Here is a 12,074-nt window from a genome sequence, read left to right on the forward strand (position 1 = left end):
CCCCAGAACATTATCTGGTCCCTGGATGAACATCCAGCAATAATACTACTAGGCTGTCGCCTTCCTCTTTTTTTTTATTTCTTAGTCGATTGGGTGCAATCAAGTGATACTCAGCCCATTCCCTTCACTGATGGCAGCAAGGTGCCCCACAGTGTGGAAACCAGCTTCACCATACTGAGTACAGTCAGCTCAGTATAGAAACTGGGGGGGAGGGCTGATTCATTCAATTCAAGTACAAAACAGGATTGTTGTTTGAATAAATGTTTCAGTGATAGTTTCTGCAGTTTGATAGAAACTTGTACATTTCCTATGATTTGATGAATTTGTTGACCTGCAATGCCAGCTCTGAATTTTGTCTGCGCATGTCGTATGTGACCCCCCCTTATTATTTCCAAGATTTTCTGTGTCCATGTTGTTGTGATGCTGTTGTCTGAGGGGTAAATATTGGCTGTATCCAAGGAGACAGCAGCCTCTTTCCAGTGATAGGGTTCACGGCAGCACACTGGGTAAAACCACCCAATGGAAAGCGAGGCCTCCATGTTGAGCAGCCACTCACTCCAGGCTCCCTCTAATTAGCTGCACTCCCTGCAAATATATGGCCTACTGCACAATCCTACAGACAGCTGCAGGCATTCCTCTGAGACTAGGTATGACTAATTCAAGGTATAGACTTTACTGTACACGAGCTGCCGGACTGTTTTAGTGAGGGGCATTTCAGTCGATGGGAAGTGGTGCAAACTGAGGCCCCAGTGGGGAATTAACCTTTTGCTGTGATCTAAGAGTCACGTTTTTCACCACATGATGAGGGATACCACTAAGAAGTTCAGCACCTGATTGGTAACGTTAGCAGATGAGTTGGACTGTAGGGTGATAATGTCGATGGATGCCATGCACAAAGCCTTTTCCGGCATGGAATCTCATCAGTCCCATTCACACCAATCTCCTAGCCCTAGAGCTTTGATTCTCTCAAGTTCCATTATGTAACTTTTCAAATCTTGGCTTCCACCGCCCCTTTTGTTTGCAGGCATTGATCTCTAGATCATTACCACTTGTCACGTGATTATTTCCCAAAATCTCCTGGCACCCCTCGCCCAAAACCTAACAAATCTGTGATCTGATCATTTGTGCCATCAGCCCCTGGAACAACCCTTCTTTAACTACAAGATCTAGACCAGTCATGACCTTGGGTGCATTAGTCAAATCTCCCCTCAACACCCCACACCCCTTTTCTCCAAACAGAAGGACCCTCGCCCCTCCAACCAAACAGTGCAACTAAATTCCCTCATCCCTGGAACCATTTTGGTGAAGCTCTGCACTTCCTCAAGAACCCTTGCACCTTTCCTAATGAGTGCTGACCAAAATTGGACATATATTCTAGTTGGAGATTTGCTAGAGCTTTGTAAAGGTTCAGTATAACTTCCCTACTTGTGTGTTTGATGCTTCTCTTTTTGAAACCCAGTGGCTTTGTTAACAACTTGTTGTGTGTCCTGCCACTTTAAAAGATCAGAGCGGAGAACCACGGGTTCCTCTGTTCCTGCTCACCCTTTAGAAGAGGGTCATTATTCCCTGTTGTATCTCCCCATCCCTCTCTCTTTCCCTGCCCCACGCCCCCCCCCCCCCCCGCCGCCGCCGCCAAGCTGCGAAACCGTGACCCAGCGGCTATTACATGCTGGTCCTGGTGACAGGAAATAGGAGTGAGAGTTGACCATTGGCCCATCACGTTTTCTCTGCCATTCATTGGGATATGGCTGGTCTTTTACATCAGCATTTTTCTTGCACTAACCCGTGAGTCACAGGGAGAATAAGCAGGCCATTCAGCCCATTGAGTCTGCTCTACCATTCAATGAGATCATGGCTGAACTGATAATCCTCAAACCCCACTGGACTTCCTTACTGATTTAAATATCTGTCTTTATCAGCCTCAAAAATCTTCAGCAGCAAAGAATTCCTCAAATTTCACCATTCCAAGAGAAAGAAATTCCTCATCTTTGCCTTAAATGGGCAGCCCCTTTTTCTGAGATCGTCTGGTCTGAAATGCTTCCATAAATCGAAAAGCCTCTCCGCAACTACCCTGCCAAGTATCTTAAGGATCCTGTACGTTTCAATAAGGCCACTTCTCCTTCTTCTAAAGTCCTACAGGCCCAATCAACTCAACCTCTCCTCTTAAGACAGCCCCTCCATACCTGGTATTAGGCTAGTGAACCTTCTGTGGACTGCCTCCACTGCTTGTATATCTTTCCTTAAATAATGGATGCAAAACTGACTGTGGCCAGATTAGTGCCTTGCATAGTTATGGTAAGACCTCCCTAGTTTTATGCTCCTTTCCCTTCCAAATAATGGCCAAAATTCCATTCGCTTTCCCTGTTACCTTCTAAATTTGTATCCAGCTGTTTGTAAATTATGCACACGTTAACCCCTATTCCTTTGTTGTTACTTATTGCACTCTTTCTCAATTTAAATAATATTCAGCTCCTCTAGTCCTGCATAACCTCTCATGATCTTATTGGAAGGTGGAGCAGACTCTGAATGGCTGATTTGTCTTGCATCAATGTTCATTAATGTTCTTTAAGAAGGTAAATGTATCGTGCTTACCTGATTTGGCTTGCATATTCTGGGTTCCAAGTACCAAGGAATGCAGGGGGACTGTTTTCAGTTTAATAAAACAAAGATCTGCAGTTCTGAAACCAAAGCCAAAATTACTGGAAAATACTCAGCAGGTCTGGCAGCATCTCTGGAGAGCGAGACAGGAAATGTTTTGAGTCCAGTGACCCTTGTTCAGAATGATCATCATCAGGCTGGGCTGGAGAATATACTTTGATATCAAAGTTGAAGAAATGGTATGACTGGTCATTGTCTCACTCCTTTGTGTTTTTAGAATGTAGAAATCTATTAATGTCAGTCTTGAATATGATGTCTGAGCCTCTTGGGGTACAGCATTTCAAAATTTCACCATCCTCCCTGAAGCAATTCCTCATCCTCTCAGTCCTAAGTAGCCTAATCCTTATTATGAGATTCCAGCCCTCATTCTAGATTCGCTGAGACATAAAAAAGAAGTCCTTACTGCATCTACCCTGTCGAGCCCTGTAAGAAATTTGAGATTTTCAAAGTCTGTCATTCTTCAAAACTCTTCATCTCAAACTTGTCCTCATGGGGCAACCTCAGCAATATCACCAGCCAGAGCTCTGAAGAAGAGTAGTAATGGACACAAAACATTCAGTCTGTTTCTCTGTCCATAGCTGATCTCAGCGTAACTATGATTCTCCAGCATTTTTCTGTTTTAATTCCAGCAATCCAGTCTGATGAACCTTCACTGCACGTGCTCCATGTATATCCTTTTTGTGGGAAGACCTGATCTGCACACAGTACTCCAAGTGTGGTCTCACTGAGGTTCTGTAGAATAGAATTAGGGAATCTTTACTCCTGTACTCATCCTGTTACCGTGGAGACCAGCATACAGTTTGTTCTGAGGAAGGGTCATTCAACGTGAGACATCAACTCTGATTTCTCTCTGGAGATGCTGCCAGACCTGCTGAGATTTCCAGGAATTTCTGATTTTGTACACAATTTGCCTTCCAAATTTATTACTGCACAGAGAGTGCTGCAGCGTTGTGGGTGTTGTTTAACATCAGCGATCAGATAAAGTGATAAACTTTAGTGAATTAGGGCAATAGCCCCACTCTATGCTGGGGGTAATTGACATGGTAGGAGGGAGCTGCAATTTGAGCACAGCACCGCTCAGAGGACAAGCTATGAATTGCATCCTCCGTGATTGCAACCTTTCACAACTCTCTACACCAAAACATTCCATTTATATCGCAAACACTTATAAACTGGACAAATCCATCAGCAGCACCCTCTCGATTAATCATTCAACATCGAGACCAATTTCAGTGTTCATTGAAAACTTTTATCCAAATCTAACTTACCCCTTTTATTGAGGTTTTTTGCTTCCCTGCTGATTTCGCCAACTGCTAAAAGCTTCTAGTGTTCCCAAAGTAGCAGACTGCTCCATTTGTGCAAGTTCAGTCACTGGCCATTATGGTGATATTCGACTACAAAGGCACCGCAGTCCAGAGTAATGACAACCTACCTGAGATCTGGACACACTTTCTCTCTCTCTCTCTGGCTGAGAAGGTTATTGTTAGAGACAAATGCAGAGATTCCTGGAAAGACTCAGCAGGTCTGGCAGCAGCCGTGGTGGGAGAATCTGAGTTAACATTTCAAGTTGATGACCTTTCATCAGAATTGTGGGGTAAAGCAGAGACAAAATAGGTTTCAAGCAAGAGGTGGGTGGGAGGAGGAGAAACTGATCCGTGATGGTCTTTTCATGCATCAACACTTCATAACCTCTTGCCATTTAAGAAATATTGGGCATCACTGTTTTCTGTTTCAAACTCTATTACTTCCCATTTTTTATGTATCATACCTACCTGATATGTTCTTGCCCACTCAATCAGCATGTCCAATTCCCTTTGAAGCCTCTTCAACTCTCATTCCCACTCAATTTTATTGTTGTCAGCAAACTTGGTGCACACATTCACATCGTTGACTTAGATGGTGAACAGTTGGGTCGCAAGCACAGATCTTTGTCTCTGTTTTCCCTCTACTCATGTGTTACAGTCCAGGCCAATCCCACGTAATCTCATTTTCCTTGCTCACCTACTTTCTGCGACCTTATCGAATACCTTTTGAAAATCCAAATGTGCAACATCTACTGGCCACCCATTATTTATTCTGCTAATTGCATCCCCAAAAAAGCTCCAACAGGCTTGTCTGACATGGGACGTTAGATGCCTTCAAGGCAGAGATCAACAAATTCTTGATCTCACAAGGAATCAAGGGCTACGTGGAGAGTGCAGGGAAGTGGAGTTGAAATGCCCATCAGCCATGATTTAAATGGCGGAGTGGACTTGATGGGCCGAATGGCCTTACTTCCACTCCTACGTCTTAGTCTTATTATTTTGTGTCCTGTCTTCCAACTTACCAGAGACCAGTCTCCCCTCCTGTTACCCATCCCTAGCTTTAAACCTATTTTATCTCTGATTCTTCCAAATTCTGATGAAAGGTCATCGACCTGAGATGTTAGCTCGGTTTCTCTCTCCACAGATGCTGCCAGGCCTGCTGAGTTTCTCCAAATTTCTCTGTATTTGCTTCCAGCGATAACCTTGTCAGCCAGAGACGTAGAGAGATCTTGGGTGAGGCAGTGATTACTCTAAATAGTGATGCCTTTTGTGGTTGAATATCACCATAAAGGCCACTGACTGAACCTGTACGAGTGGAGCGGCCTGCTACTAGTTAGTGAAAGCCAGGGGTAATCAGCAGGGAAGCAAAAAAACTTCAATAAAAGGGGTAAGTCAGACTTGAATGAAAGTTTTCAGTGAACTGTGAAACTGGTCACGATGTTGAAAGATTAATTGTGAGGATACCATTGATGGATTTGTCTAGTTGATAAGTGTTTGTGGAGCTGAGAAAGTTTGCAGCCACTGAGGGTGCAGTTCATAGCTTCTCCACGGAGTGGTGCTGTGCTCAATAAGCAGCTCCCCTGAGCCGTGTCGATTACCCCGGCCCAGAGTGGGGCTATTCCCCTAATTCAGGAGTAAGATCACTCCGGGGGTGACTAGGACTCCAAAAGTGTGGCCTAATCCATCTTCCATCATTAACTGGCAAGTTCATGTTGAAACCACATCAGGGCGTTGCATGAAATTGTGTCTATGTAACTTTAATGAAGTATATTTCCTATTGTAATATGAAGAAACACAGCCAATTTGTACAAAGTTTGATAATAATTAATTACTTGGTTTTATTGATATTGCTTGTAAGATAAATATTGACCAGGAAACCAGAGAGATAATGTTAATGTTAATATCTTCAAAATAATGTTATGGAAACGTTCACATTCACCGATGGGAGCTCAGCCTGCCTCTCTGCTTAATTCTTTATCTGGTCAACAGAGATGTTGAACAACACTGCAGCACTTCCTCAGTACTGCACACCATCTGGTTATGTGCTTCGACAGTGAAGCTGCAATTCACACTTGACTCAGACATCTTGAGTCCATTGAACTATGGCTAACATTTTATATATCTTCACTGTTGGAGTCTTTGTGGTGTTGATCAAACTATACCACCTGCTTCACAGATTTGGAAAGCAATTTGTTGGTTAGGATCCAAAGCATACACACTTGGTTTGCCCTGATAGCCTGAACTAGGAATTGAGAGAAGCAGGGACTACAGTATTTTGATATGATTTGATTTATTTATTGTTGCGGGCACCTAAGTACAGTGAGAAGTTTTGATTATGAGCAGTACGGGCAGGTCATAGTAAGCAAGGACATACACATCATAGGGTGAAAAGAAATGACTTCAACGGAGGCATACAGGTTACATCACACAGGGTGTGTGCTACGCAAGTCCAACATTAGCAAGATCCAGCATTATTTGAAGTTAGAGATTCCATTCGGCAGTCTAATAACAGCAGGGAAGAAGTTGTTCCTGAACCTGCTGGTGTGTGTGTTCAAGCTGCAGTGTCTTCTGCCTGATGGAAGAGGTTGTAGGAGAGTATTACCAAGGTGCAGTGAGCCTTTGATGTTGGCAGCCTTTCCACAGCAGCGAGCTGTGCAAGTGGAGTCCATGGATAGATGGTTGGCTTCCATGATGGTCTGGGCTGTGCACAAAACCTTCAGTAGTTTCTTACGGTCCTGGGCAGAGCAGTTGCCGTACCAGGCCGTTATGTACCCGGACAGTGTGCATTCAGTGGTGCATCTGTAGAAGTTGGTGAGGGTCCTTATGGGACATGCCAAATTTCCAGAGCTACCTGAGGAAGAAGAAGAGGCATTGTTGTCCCTTCTTGACTGCCGCATTTACATTTGATGTCCAGGACACGTCATTGGTTATCCTCACTCCAAGGAACGTAATACTCTTCACCCTCTCCACCTCAGTTCCGTTGATGTAGACGGGAGCGTGTTCTCCTCCTTTCTTTCTGAAGTCACTGATCAGTTCTTTAGTTTTGCCGACAGCACAAAATTGTTATCATTGCACTATGTCACCAAGCCCTCTATCTCCTTTCAGCGTTCTGACTCATTGTTTGATATCCATCCTACCACAGTGGCCTCATTAGCAAACTTGTGGATGGCGTTCATTTGGAGTTTGGCAACACAGTCGTGGGTGTACAGGGAGTATGATAGTGGGCTGAGGACACATGTTTGGAGGGGTCTCCACTGTTAAGTGTTATTGTGGAGGAAGTGCAGTTCCTTATCCTCACTGATTGCGGTACGTACATCAGAAAGTTGAGGATCCAGTTGCAGAGGGTGGAGCTGAGATCAAGGTCACGGAGTTTTGAGATCAGTCTGGAGGGGATAATGGTGTTGAAGGTTGAGCTGTAGCCAATGAGAAGGAGTCTGATGTAGGTGTCTTTGATGTCCCAAGGTTCCAGGGATGAGTGCAGGATTGGGAAATGGTGTCCACTGTGGACCTGTTACATCGGTAGGCAAACTGTAGGCAATCGAGGCAGGCTGGGGACTGGAGTTGATGTGGGCCATGAGCAGCCTCTTAAAGCACTTCCTGATGATGGAGGTCAGAGTCACTGGGGCTATTCACTAAGGCACATTGCAAGCGCTTCCTTAGGTACAGGGAATGATGGTGGTCTTCTTGAAGCAGGTGGGGGGCTTCAGCTTGTAGGAGGGAGATGTTAAAGATGTCGGTGAATGTCTCCGCCAGCTGGTCTGGACAGGATCTAAATGCTTGTTGCCCAGGGACACTGTCCAGGCCCATCACTTTCCCTGGGCTGACTCCCAGGAAGACTGATCTGACATCTGCAGCAGTAACAGTGGGAACAGGTGTGCCTGGTGACACCAAAATGCTGGCATTCTGCCCGAACCAAGCATTAATAGCATTGAATACGTCAGGAAGGGATGTCAGATCGGTCTCAGGTTCATGAGGTGGCACGTGCTGAGTCTATTAATCTCAGCAAGGGGGCTGCACTGACCTCTATGATCATGGGTTAATAACATTAATAAGTTGCCATATCAAAGTTAACACAGCGTGGAGCTGGAGGAACACAGTAGATCCGGCAGTATCAGAGGAACAGGAAAATCGACATTTCAGGTCAGGACCCTTCATCAGGAGCCCTAAAGTGAAAAGTAAATTCTATTTTTGTTGAGTGTCAGTATGAAAAGAAAATAGAGCATTGTCTGTCCAATTGGAAGCAGAGCCGGCTTAAATTTTCAGATTGGTGAGATGTGACAGGCGGTGGGCCATAGGGCTTGCTGTAAATTTACAGTTTATATAAATGGCTTTGAAGATGTCAAAGATGTGATTGCTAAATTTGCTGATGTCTCAAAGATGGGGAAGTAAGTTAGTTGTGAAATGGGTACAAGGAAGCTCTACGAATTCAGAGCAGCTCAGTGGTTAGCACCGCAGCCTCACGGCACCAGGGACCTGGGTTCGATCCCACCTTTGGGCAACTGTCTGTGTGGAGTTTGCACATTCTCCCCGTGTCTGTGTGGGTTTCCGCTGGTTTCCTCCCACAGCCTAAAGATATACAGCTTAGAGTGGATTGGCCATGCTAAATTGTCCCATAGTGTTCAGGCATGTGTAGATTGTGTAGGTTATGGGGGGATGGGTCTGAGGGTCAGTGCGGACTTGTTAGACCGAAGGGCCTGTTTCCACACTCTAGGGATTCTGTGAAGAATATAGGAAAGACACTGTCACCCAGATGGCTACTTTGACATATAGCTGATGATGGTTTGATGGTGTAAGGCTCTCCACACCTCAGGCCTCACATGGAGTACTGCACACAGATCCAGTCACCTCATTTAAGGAAGGATGTAGATGCATTGGAGAGAGTTCAGTGAATGTTTACAACACCATTATCTGGAATGGGCCTGTTACCTTATGAAAAAAGGGTGGACAGGCTTGTAGCTGGTGAACAGGTTCTTGGGTTGGGAGCAATAAATTAGTGACATTTTGGGCAAAGCTAATGCTGTCATGCACTGTCACTCTTCTGCATTCTCTGGCTCACCTTCGCACACAGCCTCAGTTTCATGCATGTTGTCACTCTCAGCTTTGTGCATGCTGTCACTCGCATCGCCCTCACTCTCGTGTACGTGTGTTTACTCTCTCAGTCTCATGCACACTGTCATATTCACTGCCTCTTAGCAGACCCTCTATGGCATTCCTTTGCAACTGCACCGGGGTCAAGCGTGCTGTCTTTCAGCTACCATGATGAACAAAAATGCCTTCTTGGATGGATGGTGAAGATCCCCCGAGCCAATCATAAGCAGAGCAGGGAAATTCTCAGTGGTTGGCCTGGTCTGCATTTATTCCCTCAAGCCGCCAGCTCCCAACAACCTGGACCGTCCCCCACTGATATTTGTAGGAGTTTACTGTGCAGAACCTAATAGCCATGTTTTTCATTAAAGATTGATCACAGCTCAAACGTATTTCACCGGCTTGGAAGCCCCTCGTGGCCTAACGTGTGAAAATTGTTTTAATATAGACCTGCCTTGATGTACAAATGAACGGATAAGTCAACCCATTATATCAGCAGGAGATAAATTTATGGATAAGGGATGCAGAGGTCCTGGCTAATGTCCTGTGGGCATGAGCTCAAATCCCACTGTGGCAGCTAAGGCACTTTCAATTCAATTATTGTCGGAAAATATAAAGCTAGTCTCAATAACGGTGACCATGACAACCATCGATTGTCGTAGAAACTCAGTGTGGCTCACTAATAACTTTTGGGGAAGGAAGTCTGCCATCCTTACCTGGTCGTCTGCCACTCAGTGCAAGGGTGAGTAGGGATAGGCACCAAATGCTGGCCTTGCCAGTGATGCCATGTTGCCATGAGAAAAAAAATAAGGGTACCACTGAGTATGAGCTAGAAACCAACAAAATAATCTGGTCAAGAACTACAAGGCAACTATTCGCTCGATAGAAGAATTTGAATCAATAGCCTTTGCCAATTTCATTCTCTCAGGCAGATCTTGCTGTGTACAATCATATTTCCAAAATACTGTAGACTAAATTTAGTTGTAGTTCCTGAGATCAAGAACTAAGACTGACCACACTTCCTAGCAGCTGATCACGCACGCACACATAGGCATATTGAGGTTAAGGTTATTTGAAAATGAAACTTCTCCGAATTTGATTCTTCTCTGACTGAGCCAGTCTGCAGTTCACATGAAAGAAAGGGATACTAGCTCCAAAGAACTCTCAGCTGATTACAGAGGTCAAGAATCATGCTTCATAAACGCAGCCAGATTGAAATGGGATATTCTTAAACCCAGTTTAACCAATACAATAGCTATGCAAGAAAGATTTACGCCTGAAGTGAAAAGGAGGGTGTTGGGTGGTCTATATACATTCAGATGCTGCTAAAATGAAATACAAAGGTGAAGTTTTTTGTCTTGCATTCAACAGGGCTAGGATGAAAGAAATCAGACTTTGGAATTGGCGGGGTGGGGCGGGGGGGAGTAGGAATTATTAGTTTATATAGCCTGAGAAGAAGGTGCTGATTAATTGGACAATCATTGGCATTGAGAGGCAGCAGGACCGGTTAACTCATTCTCAGGCCAGTGAGCGTGTTGTCACAGGTAACAGAGATTGGCAGTCTCCATAGCTCCAGTTTCTCCAATCAAGAAATTGTGATATATGTCCTTCTGCCTGCGTAAAACACAGTCCTATGTATTAACGTCTAACTTTGAGCCTGACTGATAATATTCGATTGAATTTTTTCAGTGTAGTTTCTAACACAGTCTGGATTGTTCAGTAAATGCTGGACAATGGCAGGATAATGTTTCATGTTGCACACAGTGTTCTGAGGCTTGCAAGCCTGGGCTGGTTGTGTAGAAGCATGCCACTTCCTGCTGTCAATGGCCAATGGGATATATCTGCCAGCTGAATTCTCCTAAGATGCATTGCACCCAAGGAATTGTAGCATTTGTTTTCAGTGCATTTTTACAGCCAGTTTCAGGCAGAATCCCATAATCAAATAAAACTTTATACAAGCTGAAGTAGAACAGATTAGTGACAAGTTTACTAATCAACACCGTGCTCTACAGGACGCAGTCTGATTGTGCAACTTTCTTCCTTTTATTTGACTGTTTTACTCATTTGTAGGATGTGGATATCACTAGCCAGGCCACATTTATTGCCCATCCCTTATTGCCTTGAATTGAGAGGCTTGCTAGGCCATTTTAGAGGGCAGTTAAGAGCAAACCACATTGCTGTGGGTCTGGAGTCGGCCGCAGGGCCAGACCAGCTTAGATTTCCTTCCTTGAACGATATTAGTGAACCAGATAGGGTTTTAGAAAAGTCAATAATGTTTGGCATAGAACCAGCTTTTTTCCCTGAATTTTTACTTAATTCAATTTTCACCATCTACCCTGATGGGATTTGAACCCGTGGCCCAAGCCTGAGACTCTGGACTACCAGGCACAGAGTTTATACAATGTGGAAACAAACCCTTCAGTCCAACCAGTTTATGCTGACCATAATCCCAAACAAAAGTAGTCCCACTTGCCTGTGTTTGGCTCATATCTCCACAAACATTGCTGATTCATATCCAAATGTCTTTTAAACATTTAACTGCACCCAGTCCAGTGACATTACCACACTGTCACTATCTCCCAAACCATTTATGCCACTCCATTGTCTGAATAGATTATTGCACAATAAATAATCCCTGCACTATAAAATTTATACAATCATAAGCAGTTTAGTGCCACAGTTAAAGAGGTACTAAATATGTCATAAATCTTTTTGTTTAGGGACGCAACAAGAACCTGTTCTTGCTGGTGGTTTTAAGCTTGGCATGCTGTTGTCCTGTATTAAACAGGAACAGCTATTCACCCAGTTCAAACTACCCCTTTGCCAGCTATCCCACCACAGTAAGGATGCTGACATCCTGAAAATACACCGAGCAGATCTGACAGATGCACGTTGAGGAATACCAAATGACATTTGCAACATGAATAGAGTTGCAGAGGTCTACAGCTTGGAAACAGGCCCTTCGGCCCAACTTGCCCGTGCTGCCCAGTTTGGTAGCATCACGTTGTTTCGAGACAAACTGATGCA

This window comes from Stegostoma tigrinum, chromosome 16, assembly GCF_030684315.1.
Source record: "Stegostoma tigrinum isolate sSteTig4 chromosome 16, sSteTig4.hap1, whole genome shotgun sequence".
Taxonomy (NCBI): domain Eukaryota; kingdom Metazoa; phylum Chordata; class Chondrichthyes; order Orectolobiformes; family Stegostomatidae; genus Stegostoma; species Stegostoma tigrinum.